Raw genomic sequence first — 17335 nt, forward strand, 5'->3', positions numbered from 1 at the left:
TAATTGGTGCATATTTTTCTGTGAATAGTACTACTGGCAAACAGGCTGAGCTTTATATAGCTCTCCTAACCCCAACACTAGACAATGCCATTTAAAGGCATACCTTTTATTATAGAAAACATTTTTAGCCAAATAGCCATTCTGAAAAATTATAATTTACAAAGTATGACAACCAAGATCATTATAAATAAGCCATGGTATTTTACTAATTTAAACTCTAGTACATCCCAATGCCCTCCAAAAAATGTTTCACAATTGGTGCTTGCCTAGCTATATATATATATATATATATATATATACATATACATATACATATATATATATATATATATATATATATATATATATATATAAGCAGTAGCAGTGGGTCAAATTACATTGTTGCCCCATCTAAGACAGATGCCCAGAAACTGTAACAGTGGAACCAGCTGCTGTGCACTGAAACACCTTTTAGACTCCTTTAAAAGTAAGGGTTATTCCTTTCAATGTATACAATCTCACATATACCTATTAGAGACATACAGGTTCTTGTCTGTCTCCTTCCATTACCACAAACAACTAATGCACAGACTCGGGATACAATGCTGGTAAATGTACTCTGTAGGCTTAGTAGCAGAAATGAATTATATCCCGCATGACATAGTAATATGCAAGATTGTATCTACAATATGTCCTTTGTCTTTAAGACAATTGACTCAAATACAAAAGGAAATAATACACATTCTATAGGTTAATTTGCACCTAAAAACTTAGAGCAACATTTTGAAAAAGGATATATACAGTAAAATGCCTTTATAGACTGACAGTTCATTGTTTATTTGACTGACTGACATTTGATTACTGAGAAAGTCAGACTAGGCGATGCCCATTTTCAGCAGAGGCCCGAGGAGAAAAGCTCCAAATTATTACAAAACATTTTAAGAACAATTTTACAATCTTTGAAAATAAAACAAACTGCAGTTTAAATAATTATAGCAAATTAGGCACAATACATTGGTTAAGAATCGATACAAGTTATATGCAAATAATTTAATATTTAGAGAAATTTTAGACACTTTGTAGAAAAATTAAAGGTTAGTCTAATACAAACAGGAACTGCAATATGAAGTGAGGGAAAAAACAGGCTTATGGTATATTTATACAGAAAGTCAGGGAAGAAAATTTGATAGAAGTAAGTGAAGAAGGGAGAATAAGGAGGTATAAAGAATGAAAAGGTACGTGTTCACAATTAGGGATACAGTGTATCCTGGTTCTGAGCAAGAACAGAGCCATATTTTAGCTAGGAAGTCTTCAGAGTAATTTAGAGAGACGGGAGGGTATTGACCTGAAGGATACAGGTAAGGAATTCCAGGCCTTAGCAACACTGTATGAGTACAGAATGTCCAGCAGATGTGATGGGCTTGTAGACACACAGGAGTTTTTGGTCACTGGATCACCATGGCCAACTAGGAACACCGCTGTGTAGAATGTTTTTAGTGCTGGACAGGCTGGTAGATGCTGGATAATTTTATAAGTGGTTCATAGGTTGGTACTAGGCTATCGGCCCTAGGGCCTATACAAGCCTAGCCATAACAATTCCCTGGCTATTTCTTCCCACACTATTTACTTCCCTGGACCCCTGTCTAGCAGGGCGACTGACGTGATCCCCGGGGTAAATTTCCTTTCTCCCACCAATCATCAAGGTTCCTTTTGAAGAGGGCCAAAGAGGCGCTCTGCTTGACATGTATGGGCAGTCTATTCCAGAATCTGGGGAGTCTCTGGGTCAGGAACCTATCCCTCCAGCATGTTTTGTTTATTGTGATGACAAGATTTAGATCCCCGGAGCGTGTGGGCTCTGAGGGATTGGGATTTCTTTAAGTGTAGCATGTCCATCAGCTCTGGGTTTGACATGGCCTTGTATGTTAAACAGAGATCGCCTCAGAGTAGACGATATGCGACAGAGTATAGCTGGAGTTTTTTTAAGGAGGTCAGCATAGGGCATCTGCTTTAGGATTGTGATTCTTTTAGTGAGGTATTGGTAAAAAGCTGTGCATACGTTAGTTGATGAGGTAGTTCTTACCAATTTAGGCTTTTCAGTGCTATACAGTGCTGGGTTCTGAAAGCAGTATACATATTGTAGTACTTATAACTCCAGTGAAATAAATCTGGGGAAAGATTTACAAAGCAGGATCACAATCTTAAAATCCATTTTCACTGAAAAAAATACTGAAGAAAGTAGAGTTGAGTAATATCTTACCATAGCTGTAGACGCTTCTCACTGTTGTAGTATTCTTTACTCTTGGGATATCCTGTCAAGAATAGGCTAACATCCAGACAGTATACCAAAGTCTTTACACCTTCCAGGCTATGTATGCCAAACATATGTCCTATGTGCAGGTTGTAAGGTATACATGTGACATATGGATGTCCAATCCTCAAAACTGAAGTGCCCCAGGAGAACCAGAACAACCCCAGAGAAAGTAATTACATGCACACCCAGGAAGGGAAGAAGGAAATAAAGACAGAAGATGGGACCCCTTGGCCAGAGACAGGGCAACAGAAAATAAAAGGGGGCAAGAGGGAGGGACAGAATACTTCAACAGTGAGAAGTAGGGCTTCTGTTAGGGAAGATCTTACACAGCTAGGCTTGTATAGGCCCCTAGGGCTGATAGCCTAGTACCAACCTATGAACAGCTGTACTATGTCATTTCATATCACTGCTGCAGTATTCTTTACTCTTGAGAAAGTACAAAAGCTACTAAACAGTATGGGAGGAGGGAGACAGAGAAGAACTCTTCACAAACCCATGAAAGGTGGCCCTGAAAAAACACACCCTGGATATGGAAAAGATATCAAACTTGTAATCTTTACTAAAAGTGTGAACAGAAGACCAGGTAGCAGCTTCCAAGATGAATCTGGTATCCAGACCCTTGAAAAAAGCACCAGAAAAGGCCACTGTCCTGGTTGAATGAGCATGAACCAAAGAGGAAAGCTGCTTACCATGAAAATAACAACAAAAAAGAATGCTAATAGAAATCCAGGAGGAAATGGTTTGTTTAAGCACTGCCAAATCCAATTTCCTGGCATAAAAAGGAAACAAAATGCTGCTCCGATTTTCTGATGTGTATTGTCTTATCCAAATAATATCTGAGCTGGCTAAGGCATGTAGTACCCCTCCTGCTACATATCTGTGGAGAAGGAAAAAAAGAACAGAAGATGAAGTGACTGATTCAAGGACAAATCATTAACAACCCTCGGGGATAAAAGGATTAGTATTAAGAGAAAATCCTGTCCTTGTGAAAAAAAAAACAAAAAGGGAGGAACCATCATGACTGCCTGAAGTTCAGATATCCTCTTTGCAGACGTAAAAGCCACCAACAATAGAGTTTTAGAAGTACAATGTTGTAGTGAAGAAGAAAATGCAGGCTCAAAAGGGGATAGAGTTACTTTTTCAATAACAAAATGAAAAAGGAATGGGCTGTTTAGGAGGAATGGGCTTTCTTGGAGGACTGACATAAAGGACAACTTTTAGGAATTGTTTAACTTCAAACCTAGAAGCCAAAGGTTGACTCAAGAGGCAGGCAGGAATGGTTAACAAAATGAACTTTTAACAGATGAATATGCTAAATCATTGAGCAATTCACACAGATAAGAAAGTTTCATAGGGACCCCCCCCCCAGAAAAAAGGTCCAGGTGCAAAAATGGTTGAGAAAATGAACTTTTAATAGATGAATACTTGTGATGATTGTCCTTGGCCAAGTGAAAGAGAAAGGTGAACCAGTGCTGTCTGGGCCAAAAGGGATTCTCTTCTAAGAAAAAGGCATGGCATCCACTCTCCAAGCCACAGGACCTGGCACTCTGGAACAGAACTGGGAAAGTTGTCTGTTCATAGGGGAGGCAAAAATATCTACTTGAGGAATACCCCACCAATGTACAATTGTCCAGAGAGACCTCCCTGTGAAGCATCCATTCATGGGTATTTGCTCTGAACCTGCTCAAAGAGTCTGCCACTAGACTGTGCTCTGAAGGGATGTAAACCACCTAAAGAACCACGTGATCGGGGACTGCAAAATCCCAAGCCTGAAGAGCCAGCCTTGAAAGAAGGTAAGATTTTGTACCCCCTTGCTTGTTGATGTTCCACACGACTGTGGTATTGTCTGTAAAACATTTAGAGGACCAAGAACTCAAAAGAATTGAAAGGCCTGAAGTGCTAGGATTACAGTCCTCGTTTCTTTGATGGTGATATGGTTGACAACTGTTGACAGGACCGAAAACCCTGGACTTCAAGGTTGTTGCAGGAAGCTCCCCAAACTTGACTGGAAGCACCCACATATTACTCCTGAGTAGTGAGAGGAACCTGAAAATGTAGAATTGGAGTTAGGGAAACCTGATGAATCCACCAGTGGAGTTGGAGCTTGATATAAGGGAAGAGAGGGTGGCAGAGCTGAAGCTACACAGTTTTCAGATACCACTGAAATTTCCTCATGTGGAGTTTGGCAAAAGGAACCAGTATCCCAGGGCTTGGAGAAACTCTCTTGCACAAAGGACTGGAAGGCTAAGAGGAGACTGGAAATAAGCAGTCAAGGAGTGGACCTTTGTTGGTGAAAGACAAGCCAACATTGGGATGGTCTGAATCCTGCAAGTCAAAAAAAAAAAACACTTAATCCTGAGATGGAGTCCGCACACAAATTTTGAATTTAAGGGTAAACCCCACACTGTGCAGGAGAATCATAGTAAAGTGCCTATTTTTAAGCAAGAGCTGTTGAGAGTTAGCTTGCACTGGAAGGTCGTCCAAATAACGGAATATGTGAATTCTAAAGTCTGCAGGAGGCTATCACAGGGCCCAGCCATTTTATAAATACCCTTTGAGCTCTAGAAAGACCAAAAGGTAAAGCAGAAAACTGATAATGAGAGGAAAAAAAGTACAGTTTTGTACCTACCATAAATGTAGATGTTCGAGTGCTAATACAGCTGCAGTCATAACAGATGGGTTTTCCTGCCGTCAGGCGGGTCCTCGGTCGGCCAAATTCCAAAGGCTAGGTCTGGCGTTGGTTGTCGTCGCTTCCTCCCTGACGTCAGTGCGACAGGGGTATAAAAGAACCAGCCGACGCCATTTTCTTCAGTTTTTCTTGCCCCAGATGTCAGGTGCCCCCAGAAGGAAGGCAATACATAAATTTATGTAATAATGCAATGCAATATAATCAAAAAACAGTAGTTGCAAGCAAATACACCATAAATGAATACCCCAATCAGGTTGTATGAGGAGGTGTTAGCCATTAGGCCTGTCCCAAGAGGGGAAGGAGTGAGGGAAACCTGGACTGCAGCTGTATTAGCACTCGAACATCTACATTTATGGTAGGTACAAAACTGTACTATGTTCATCGTGCACACAGCTGCAGTCATAACAGATGGGTAGAATCCAAAGCTTAAAAAGGGGTGGTAGGCACTAGGTGGAACTAGGAGGAGCCAGGATGCCCTGCAAGACTGCAGTGGCAAAGCCTGCTCTAGATTTGGAGTATAATGGTAGGTGATAGTGCTTGGAGAAGGTATGTACAGAACTCCAAGTGGCTGCTTCCAAAATATCTTTGGTAGGAACCCCCCTGAGGAAAGCTGCAGAGGTAGCTGTGGCCCTTGTGGAGTGAGATCTGATGCCTGCAGGTACAGTTTTACCATGAAAAGAGTAACAAAAGCGTATGCAGTGGGCTATCCATTTTGAGATTGTCTGTTTGGAAATTGGCTTCCCTTGAGCTCCTGTAGCATAGGACACAAAGAGTTGCTCTGATTTTCTGAAAGGCTTTGTTCTGTCCAAATAATAATGCAGCTGTCTGTGGATGTCCAAGGAATGTAGTAGTCTCTCCCCTTTGTTTTGAGGATTAGGGTAAAAGGTAGGTAAGTGGATAGCCTGATTCAAAGCTACCCTGGATACTACCTTTGGCATAAAGGACGGATTGGTTCGTAAGGAAACTCTGTCCTGATGGAAAATGATGAAAGGCTGCACAGCCATGAGGGCTTGTAGTTCCGATACCCTGCGAGCTGAGGTGATAGCCAGAAGGAAGGCTGTTTTCCAGGACAAATATTGCAGTTCTGTTGAGGCAGCTGGCTCAAAAGGAGGCAAGGTCAGTTTTTCTAGAATGAAATTGAGGTCCCAAGCAGGCACTGGTTGTTTCCTTGGGGGTTTTATATTCTTAGCCCCTCTGAGGAACTGTCTTAAGAGGGGGTGAGAGAATAAAGGAGGATCAGTGTTGTATTCTGCAGAAATGATTGAGGCATGGAATTTGATGGAGGAGAATGAAAGTCCACTGCTTAGCATCTCAGCTAGGTACTGTAATATTTGAGGTAAATTCAGTATTCCAGGATTCTGACCCTTTTTCTCATTCCAGGCACAAAACCGTTTCCATTTTGCAGAGTAAGCTTTTCTAGTAGAAGGCCTTCTGGCCTCCAAAATGACATCCTGCACCTCCTTGGAGAGTAGGGTCTGTTGTGAAGTTAAGGAATCTTCCATGCGGCCAGATTGAGTGTTTTCAGCTGACCGTGAAGTTTTGAAGTTGTGCTGAGTCAAAAGAAGAGGCATTAGAGGTAGGATCCATGGTGGGGAATGCGTCAGGCTCCTCAGGAGTGGGTACCAGTGTTATCTTGGCCAGTCTGGAGCAATGAGAATCATCTTTGGTCTGTCTGCTCTGGTTTTTAATAGAACTTTGGGCAGCAGAGGAAGAGGTGGAAAGGCATAAACTGTCATTGTTGTCCAACTGAAAGAGAGTGCGTCCACTCTCCAGGCCTGTGGATGAAAGGTCCTTGAGCAGAATTTTGCCAATTGGTGATTTCTGTGGGAGGCAAAGAGATCTATGTCTGGCCTTCCCCATGCTTGAATTATCTCTGTAAAAACTTGAGGATGCAACTTTCATTCATGTGGATCTGTCATATTTCTGCTTAGGTTGTCTGCCAGCGTGTTTTCCTTGCCTGGCAAGTGCTGTGCTTGAAGTTCGATTTGTAATTCCAGAGCCATGTTCCAAAGAAACATGGCCAGCCTGCATAGGGGGTATGAATGGGTTCCTTCCTGTTTATGTACCACATTACTGTGGTGTTGACTGTCCTTATCAATAGCTGACCTGGATGCAGAAGGTTTTTGAAAGCTATAATAGCATTTATTACTGCTAGCATTTCCTTTTGATTGATGTGTAGGTGCTTTTCTTTTTGGGACCATTTGCCCTGAATGCACCCCCCAGGCGTAGTCCGAGGCGTCTGTTGTGATGACTTGATTTGCTTGAGGCTTGCAGAATGGGAGACCTGTGTTTCTTTGGCATGCTTGAGCCCACCACAGAAATTCCTTTTGAAGACATGGAATCAGTGGTATAATTTTTTCCAAACTATGGCTGTGTTGAGACCATAGGTTTTTCAGGTACCATTGAAGTTTCCTCATATGCAACTTTGCACATGGGATTAGTAGGATGCAAGATGCCATGAATCCCAGAGCCTGCAGGATTTTCCTTGCAGTCAACCTGGTGAAATTTGCTAGTTTTCTGAAGTATTGAGTTAGTTGCCCCTGTTTCTCTGGCATGAGGTAGGCCATCTGGGTGTTTGTGTCCAAGTTGGCACCCAGGAAAATTATTGTTTGAGAGGGTATTAGCCTTGATTTCTTTTTGTTGACTGTGTATCCCAGAGAATTCAACAACATTATTACAAAAGCCAGATGTTTCAGAAGTATGTGCTTGCTGTCCGCTTGGATCAGGCAGTCGTCCAAATATGGGTATATTTGTATCCCTTGAAGTCTGCAGTAGGCAATTACTGATGCCAGGCATTTCGTGAACACTCTGGGTGCAGCAGATAAGCCAAAGGGCAATGCAGAGAATTGATAATGGGTTGAACCTGCAAGAAATCTGAGGTATCTTCTGCAATCTTGTCTGATTGGGACATGCAGGTATGCCTCCTTGAGGTCCAATGTTACCAGCCAAGACTCCTTGCCCAGCATGGGAAGAAGCTGCTGTAATGTGAGCATCTTGAATTTTGGCACGAGTAAAAATGTGTTTAGGATGGATAGGTCCAAAATAGGTCTCCAATCTTTTCCCTTCCTTGGTACCAGGAATAGTCTGTAGTAAAAACCTTGACCCTGTTCTTGTGCAGGTACCTCTTGAATAGCTTTCATGTCCATGAGATCTGAAATTTGTTTTGTGCCTCTGCCCTTTGATTGTGTGGCAGGTTTGGCATGCCTCTCATTTTTGGAAGGGTGTGAAAGTGGAATCTGTAGCCTCTGTCTATAATGTCCAGGATCCATTTGTCTTTTGTGACAATATGCCAATTTTTCGAAAATAATGCCAGTTTTCCACCTAAAGGTGCTGCCATTTGAGCCTTGCTTGGCATGCAAAGGGGAAAGTCATTGGGTCTGCTTCCTGAATGGCTGTGAACTATCCTCACCACCTCTTTGTGTAGGTGCTTGCCATTGTCTGCCTCTAAACGATCCTTGAGATTGCCCTCTGCCCCTCGGGCACCTGTATCTACCTCTTTGGGGTCTGTCTGTGGCTGGAAAGGACCAATTTTTGGAAGGCCAATTTCTACTGAAACGTGGAGGTTGTACCTGTAGGAAATCTTTCACTGTTTGCATTGATTTTGCCTTTTCCTCCATTTTCTTTAATACCTCCTCAGCTTTAACACCAAACAATACATCTTTTGCAGAGGGCATCTAGTAATTTAGCTTTGACATGATCTGGTAAGGTTTGCTCTTTGAGCCAGGCATGTCTACGTATGACTGATCCTGTAACAGCAGCTCTACATGAGGCCTCTAAAGCATCAAAACCACATTGCAAGGTATGTTTACCCACTTGTTCTGCACTACGTATCAAATCCTGCAACTCCTTCAAGTCTGGTTGTTCAGGTTGTGACATTTTGCTTCTCAGCTGTGATAACAGAAACTGTTGGTACTTTAACATATGGAACTGACAGTTTAATGCCCTCATGGTTAAGGTGGCCGAGGTGTATACTTTTTTCCCCACCTTTCTAAAGCTCTGGAATCTCTCTCTGAAGGTAATGGATTTTTAGCAGTGGAGGCCTTAATTCCCTTGGGGCCCTGTGAGATAATTTCTGGGTCAGCCGCATGGCTTTTGTATAGGAATTGGTGTGAGTCAGGAACCCGGTAATACCTGTCAGGCTTGACTGGGGCTGGAGGTAAAGAGTCTGGGTTAAGGCAGGCCTCTGAATACACATCATCTAGAATGTCTAAGACAGGAGGTATAGCCAGAGGCCTGTGCTGAGGGAGCAAGAGAAAATCCCTAAGCCTTTTCTTGGAGTCTGAGTACTCTTGGCCTTCCCAGTGGAAGTGTTCCATCAAGGTATGCAAGGTTTCCCCAAAAGAGTAATCCTCAGGGGGGGAGACAGAGGGAATGGACTCCTCTGCATCAGAATCTTCAAAAGGGGAGTATGAATGTTCCTGGTCATCAGAATGTTCTGAAATAATGGAGGCCTGGTCCGAGGAGGGGGAGTCTTCCTCCACTCTGGGCCTTTTGTCCGGGGGGGGGGGTTGAGAACCCCTGATAAGAGTAATCAAATCCTCAGCCATTTTGAGCATCTGCTTTTTAGGCATGGGGCCTTGAGAAGGGCCCTGTGGAGCTTGTCTTTTAGTATGCATGGCTGCTTTAGACTTAGTGAAAGCCTTGATGGAAAAAGAAGAGGAAGGCCTGACGACACCTTGAGAGGTGGCAGACCTGTCTAAACTCTGAGTTTCACCGCCAAGAGTGGCTTCGGTATCTGTAGTCGGGGTGTGGGCCGAAGAGCCTGCGACCTCTGGCTAGACATTCTAGATGATGTGTCTCTTTACCTCCAGCCCCAGTTCCTGACTCACCGCCAATGAAGTGTCGTCGGTAGTCAGGGGCTGTGTAGGCACCTCACTGAGAACCGGATCACCTGTAGTCGGCTTTGGCGTGGTGTCGGTAGAAGCCACGGACCTTGTATGTCGGTCCTTATCTTTGCGTCTTTTACTCAAAACTGGAGTCGGAGTATCCGACGACATAATGTAATTAAATTTTTTGCCAAAATAGTGTTGGGCGAACTCCGCCCGACGCTTAATAGTGCGTCTGTTGAATGTAGCACAAAAACTACAGGCCGAGACGTTGTGGTCTGGGCCTAAGCAAGGAATGCAGAGGGAATGAAAATCCTTATGCGGTATTTGCTTCCCACATGAAATGCAATTATTAACTTTGTCTGACATCGGTCTGAGGCAAGAAAAGTTTCCCCAACGGGGTACTTAGCTTTCAAGAAGACTTCAGTTGAAAAATATTCGTAATCTCAGGAGCTGGCCAACCGGCACTTGCGAACTGCTTCTGCTTCGGGCACCGCGCGGCAAGAAAGACTGAAGAAAATGGCGTTGGCTGGTTCTTTTATACCCCTGTCGCACTGACGTCAGGGAGGAAGCGACGACCACCGACGCCGGACCTAGACTTTGGAATTCGGCCGACCGAGGACCCGCCTGACAGCAGGAAAACCCATCTGTTATGACTGCAGCTGTATGCACGATGAACATCAGAGAAGCATAAAAACTTCCTGAACAGAGGGTGAATAAGAATATAGAGGTAAGCATTCTTCAAATTCAGACATACCAGAAAAGGTTGAGGAAGTAAAAGAGGGAAACTGTCTGAAGAGACAACATCCTGAAAGAAGGAAACCTGAGAAATGTGTTGAGAAAGGATAGGTCTAAGATGGGCCTTCATGACCCCAACTTTGTGGGAACCACAAACTAACATTCTAGCATGAAAACTTGTTCCCCACTGAAACAATGGAACAGGCTGGATGGTTTTCTGTTCCACCATATCATGCAAAACCAAAGGAAAATAGGAAGCTGGCAAGATGAAGGCTGAAGAAGGTCAGAAAATGGAGAGAGAGACTTCCAAGCCATAAAATAACAGTGTTGGATGATGGACAGAACCCAGGTATCTGTGCTTATTTGCTGCCAAACTTGAAAAAAAAAGGGTTAGACTGAGGGACAGAGGGATCTGACTGATGGGAAGGGTAGGTGAATGTCAGATAGAGGCAGATTTCTCAATAAAATAAGTCTTTTGTCCTCTAGAACACTCAATGGTTTTTGGGAAAAACATTTAGTAACCTCTTATTCCTAGCAAGTTGTCTAGGCTGTCTATGGACAAAGGAAGATTTTGAGGGGTAATTCTTCTGGATTTTAGGTACAGGGGAAAGAAAAACTTGTTTCTGGTCTTGCATAACCTTGCCCTTGACCTGTAGGGTTTTAAACAATTCTGCACCAACAGTGCCAAAAAGACTCTAAGGAAGAATCTGTCTGGCCTTAATGTCCTCAGGTAAGGCCTGAAGGCACTACCAAGAATATCTCCTCATGGCAAAATCAGATTCAGCTGCCCTAGAAGAGATGTCAGCTGCATCACAGCTGCTTTTAATGGAATGGCAAGCTATCTGAGAAGCAGAACTCAGAAGAGAAAGAGCAAAGGTCTTACTGTCCAAATCAGGCATATCAGTCAACTCCAGCCCCCCTCAAGCTGGGAGAGAAAAGCCAGGATGTATGTGTGTAAAAAAAAAAAAAAAAAAAAAGCCAAAGTAGTAGAAGTATACACTATTCCCCATACCTCTCCATAGTGTGGCTGTCCTTGTCAGAAGGTAAAATCCTGGAAGAGGAAAGCAGTCTGGATGGCTTACCTGTGGACATGGAAAGAACAACAGGATTAAATGAAGGATTCATACAAATATTTATGATCCTCAGGAACTTCATAAAATCAGTCTGGCTTCTTAGGGGCCACAGGTTGACAGTCAGGAGCCAGTCAATGTGTCCAAAAGGGCAGTTAAGACAGGAAGGACTGTAGAAGGTCTGGGTGAGTCCATTTGAAAGAGTTCATAATATCTCTTTTGAAACTTTGAAACCTGGTAACAGTGACAATTAATGTTTCATCTTATGGATCACTGTGTCCTACAAAAGGAAAGTCAGAGGTCAAAGAATCTTTTTCATCAGTCCCCAGAGTCAGTGGAGAGTAGATCTGAGAGGAATATGCTAAAGATTCTTCACCAGAGTCCAACTCTTCATCAGAAAAATCAGAATCCCGAGGTCACTTAGATAGGGTGGAAGATCAGGGAGCAGAAACAGGGTTTTACAACACTTATGGGGGTTTCAGAGCCATATGAGCATATCCCCCTAGGCTCTTCACATACAATCATCTGTCTTACCTCCTCTACATCTGTACCAGATATATGTACAGCTTCTGTGGACATGTGAGTACTCAGCTCCATGTCGGCCTCCAAATGAGTCACTGCAGAAGGAACTGGCATTGGCACTGGCAGGTCCTTGGGTTCTTCATCCTGCTCAAGGGAGACGTCAGTACAAGTTGGACTGCAAAAGGTTCAGTATGTAATTTTTTCCTTAAGTGGCAGCTAAACATTGGGGCAGGCGGATTTGCCTATGGGACAGACAGCTCTGGAGTGTCCCTGGGACAAATACCTGACAAATATCACACCGAGTATGGCTATATGTAGCACCCAATGAAAAAGGCATTTTTCACGTCTATCTTCAGAATTTGCCGCCCATGCCCACATTTTCTATTCCTGAATGACAGGAAAACTACAAGGAAGAAAAAAGAAAGGAAGGAACTCCAATGCAGTGCTTATCTTTAGAAGTGGTGAACGACATACAGACTGAATTCAGAGGTAGCATCTAGCCTAGCGGCAAACATTTTCTCATAATTGGGCATATGAATGTCAAATACGTACCCATACACCTTATGTGTAGGACAGACGTCTGACATACAATGCCTGGAAAATGTAAAGGCTTTGGTATACTGGCCAGATGTTAGACTATCCTCAGCAGGATATCCCAAGAGTAAAGAATACTCCAACAGTGCTAAGCAAAGACAATGAAAGTATCAAGATCATAATGCATTTTCATCATAAAAACACACTGTTCTCTAACACCATTTACTTATTTTATCCCCTCTACTTTCATCATATAATGGATTCTAAAGAAAGTACAGTTGTGTCATACTTACTATAACTGTAAATGTTCAAGTAGATCAATGTTGCAGTACTGATTCTTGGGTCTTCCTGCCATGCAGAAGCCCACGACTGGCCTGATTTCCAGAGTCTTTACATCGTTCCTAGCCAACAGATGTCCAAAGTTCAACATGTCGACATCAGGAGATAAGAATGGTAACTGCTGGCGCCATCTTCAGATCTTTCTAAGCAGCAAGTGAGCAGCCTGATGCCTGAGGACAGCACTACCTCTTAGCTGTCTGGATTTAATTGAAAATACAGGAAAAACATACGAGGCAGAGAGGAGATGATGGAGATATATGGACTATTTGCAGAAAAAGATTCTCCTCGCCTTGTACCCAGCAAGAAGGAGACAAGTGGTCAGCAGACTGATGGCTGGGAGTGTGCACTACAACAGTGACCTACTCAAACTTCTACAATTATGATAACTGTGACACAAACATAGTATGCTCTTCATTGTCAGTGCTGCAGTACTGATTCTTGGGAGGATTTCTAAAGCCAAAAATTGGGTGGTGGGTCATCAGTATGGCCTCAGGAAATCAACTTCTGCAGGATGGCAGAGGTAAAACCTGCTCTAGTCCTGGAGACAGTGCCTAGGTTATAGTTTTTTGTGAGGGTGTGCCCTTCCACGTGGCCGCCTCCAAGATGGCTGAGGTGGGAACTCCTTTAAGGAAAGTAGTGGTAATCTCCCCATGTTGGGTGGAGTGGGCATTAATATGCCCAGGTAAATCCTTTTCATGGTGTAAGCAACGGATCTTAATGCAGTTAACTATCCATTTAGAGATGGTTTGTTTGGAGACAGGCTTGCCCTGCCTACCCTCTGTGAAAGCTACCAGTATTTTCTCTGCTCTATTAGGACTTTTCAGCTAGTCTAAATAGTACCTGATCTGTCTGTGTACATCTAGGAAGTGGAGGACTTGCTCTTTCCTACTCTGTGGGATTTGGGTAGAAGACTGGTAAGTGGACAACCTGGTTTAAACTAAGTTTTAATACCACTTTAAGCATAAAGTACGGCTCTGTTTGGAGGTTCTTTACAGATGAGGGCTGATGCTACAGCTATAAAGAGTATGGTCTTTCGGGTGAGCACCTTTAGAGAGGCAGTGGCAGCAAGTTCATAGGGAGGCAAAGTTATTTTTTTCTAACATAATTTAAATCCCATGGTGGAATGGGTTTCCTTCTGGGTGTTATCAACTGAATCACCCCTTTTAAAAAGTTTCATGTGGGGGTGTGAGGAAGGCAGGTGGAGCACTATGCAGGCAAGCTGATAATACAGATGCATATACCTTAATGCTGGAATAGAAAAGTCCATTGGGGGTACCTCTTTAGGACAGGATGCAGTCCTAGGTGTCAAAGTCAAAACCCAATCCTCCAAGGAGGTAGCATGAGGTGGCTAGGTGGGGGTGGAAGATAGATCCCTTGACTTAACTGAGGAAATGTGTCTCCTGTGGTAGGGTGCTGAATCTACCCCTTCCTGAGAGTCAGGAGAAAAGAGGACCACTGTTGTCTTGGCCAGAAGGGGGCCACTAAAATCATGCTGGGTCTGTCCTCCCTAATTCTGTTAGTACCCTGTGGAAAGGCGGGAATGCATACAGGAACTAATTTATCCATGTGAAGGAGTATACATCCATCTCCAAAGCTCCTGTCTGCTGTGTTCTGGAGCAAAATTTCTGTAGTTGCTTGTAGAGAGGCAAGCAGGTCTTTTGACAGGATCCTCCACTGTATAGTCAAATCCAAGACCTCGCTTTTCGACTTCCATTTGTTAGAGTCTAGAAGCAGGGTATTACTCTAGCCTGGAATATAAAAGGCTGTGAGAGTTAATTCTATCTCTTGAGCCAGCATGCACATTTTTCTGGCAAAGCTGTAGAGGAGATTAAGACAAAGTTCCCCCTTGTTTGTTTATGTACCACATAACTGTGTTGTTGTCTGTCCAGATTTGTAGTGTGCCTATGGCTAACTTTTGTTGAAAGACTTTTATGGCCAGGTTGCCTGCTAGTAATTCCTTTTGAGTTGTATGCAACTTCCTCTGCTGTGGGGACCAAATGTCCTGCACCTTCTGGGGACCTAAGTGGGTTCCCCAAGTTATGTCAGAACTGCCTGTAGTAATAGTCTTGACTGCTTCTGGCACAGTAAAGTCTGTTCCTGGGTTCCTTTGTATGGTGTTTTTCTATCACAGGAGTTCCTTCTTCGAGCGTGGAAGGAGGGGAAGCAGGGTTTCCTGTGGACAGGACTGCTGTTCTCATATGTTTTGCGCTGCTTTGGAAGCACTCAGGTCAGGTAGCCTGTCAGGAAAACAATCTTGTCTTGGGGAAGGAAAGCTTAAATAAATAAATAAAAATTTGGCTGTTCAAGGCTACCTTTGGTCTATTACCACAGTACACAGTGTTCTACACAGTTTTAAATCCAGTTAATGGAACATATATACCAATTTCCTAAAGTAATTTCTATGTACTGTAACCCTAACCACAATGTCATCTAAAATGTACATGGCTCAGGCAGGATTTCAGAAAAAAATCAACGCATGTCCTTTTCTAATACAGCAAGTTAGGAGTTCTGGCCTTGTTGTGTAGAAAGGTAACCCTAGACACAACCCACAAGATCCAAAACTGATTTACCGATCTTAACACTGGACAAGCAAGTGGAGAGTTGGCAGTGAGTGGTCCTTGCTGCTTAACAATCCCAGGTGGAGAAAGAAGGCACTTTGGTGCACTGCAATGATGACTACCATTGGAGGACAAAGTATATAGCATATACCACTGTGGACCACAGATGTATGCTTCATTCATACCATGCCATTTTATGTAGCCTTCAGGGGAAGCATGTGCAGAAGCAAGGGAAAACTTATGTTGGCACTTGTGGTAATGCATTAATCAGCTACCAAGTATGGGCTCAGGATTAATGGAAACATTCCTTCCTTCACATCAGTGTATTAATACACTGCTCTGGCTGCCATGTAACTCTCTAGACTAGAAACAATCATGGCAGATATTTACATGGATGGGGGACCAAACCACACTTAATAGCAGCCTGGATAATGGCTGCCAGTGAACCACTGCTCAATTTTCCATAAAGACAACTGGCTTTCAATTTCCTCCACAGCCTCACTTCTCCGTAATATACTCTCATTTAAATGCATCAGTGAAAGTTACTGCCGACCCCTATGTAACCTTCTCCAATTTTGAAGCAGCCCATTAACTTTACCTGACTGTGATAACCTCCTCCTGGTCTGGCCATCCTTCACCCTCAGTACCAGTAAAAATTCCTTTTTCAAACTAGCACCCTTTTCCTGGAAACCAATTCCTAGTGAAATCAAACAGGCCTCCTCTTGTGAAGGAATTAAGAACTTGTTCAGAGGCCACATTACATTCACTCCAATGGAGCTCAAGAAGTTGCACTGTAACTTCCAGTGGGTGGAGCCTAAGCCTTTTGACAGAATTAAAGTATTTCCTCACATTTCAAACAAATGTTCATATCTTTGGGTTTATAGGGGCTACTAATGAAGTGTAAATGTCAAACTCTTCAGCACAAATTCTTTTTACAGTGGTAGCATTCTTTAGGTTCTAGGTCTTAAACCAAATTTTATAAGTCACAGCAAATATAGTAACAATTACATTTGTAATGTTTTGTAAACCACTTACAATATCTCAGCAAACACTTAAATTACACACAAACTGTCAGCAGCATTTTATTCATCTAGCTGACAGCTTTCATGTGAGGCTAATGAGTTTTGTCTGTGTTGTTTGGTTGTTGAGATATTTAGAAAATGTAGAAATTGTATCTATATAAATTCATATCATAAAAACAACAGTTAATATCTATTTACCTGCATAAGACAGAAGTCAAATATTAATGCAGTTGAGTTTGCTATTGTGCAAGCTATAAGATGAAATATTTTAAAACCTTGTACACAGCATGGTTTTGAAATTACTGACACAAATATGAACAAGCAATATTTGACGCCTAAAGGTGTCATTAGGTGTTAACTGCAGATGCTACTGGAGGGATCACTCGGATGTAATGAGTTCGATCCAGCCAATAAATGTAAATGCTTTGACACCCTGGGCTTTAACCTCCTCCATTCACTCCTATACCTACATTTCCTCTTCCTGTTACCATGTAATCCTTATCCCCTTTTTATTTTGGCTTTCTACTACAACTGCTGTCCTTTCACTCATTTTTCTCTTGTTCGTACCAACCTTTATACTTGCAGTCATCACTTCCCTTCTTCCTCTTCCCCCATTAGAACTGTACTTCTCCACCTTAGCATGTCAAACATATAAATGCTTCATCTTCCGTTATTTTTTTATCTCCTATTACTGATTGTCTCTTGTTAGAAAACTTAAGCAACTGCTGTATTATCTTAACTTTGTCC

At 42.7% G+C, this 17335-nt stretch overlaps 1 protein-coding gene across 1 annotated transcript in view; it reads right to left on the reverse strand.

Moving 5' to 3' along the window:
* The window catches only part of LOC122791483 (protein phosphatase 1 regulatory subunit 12A-like), a 1771856-nt gene that overhangs the window by 216278 nt on the left and 1538243 nt on the right, over window positions 1-17335 (reverse strand). The window lies entirely within an intron of this gene.

The sequence above is a fragment of the Protopterus annectens genome, chromosome 17.part0, assembly GCF_019279795.1.
Source record: "Protopterus annectens isolate FY-2018-M chromosome 17.part0, PAN1.0, whole genome shotgun sequence".
NCBI lineage: Eukaryota > Metazoa > Chordata > Ceratodontiformes > Protopteridae > Protopterus > Protopterus annectens.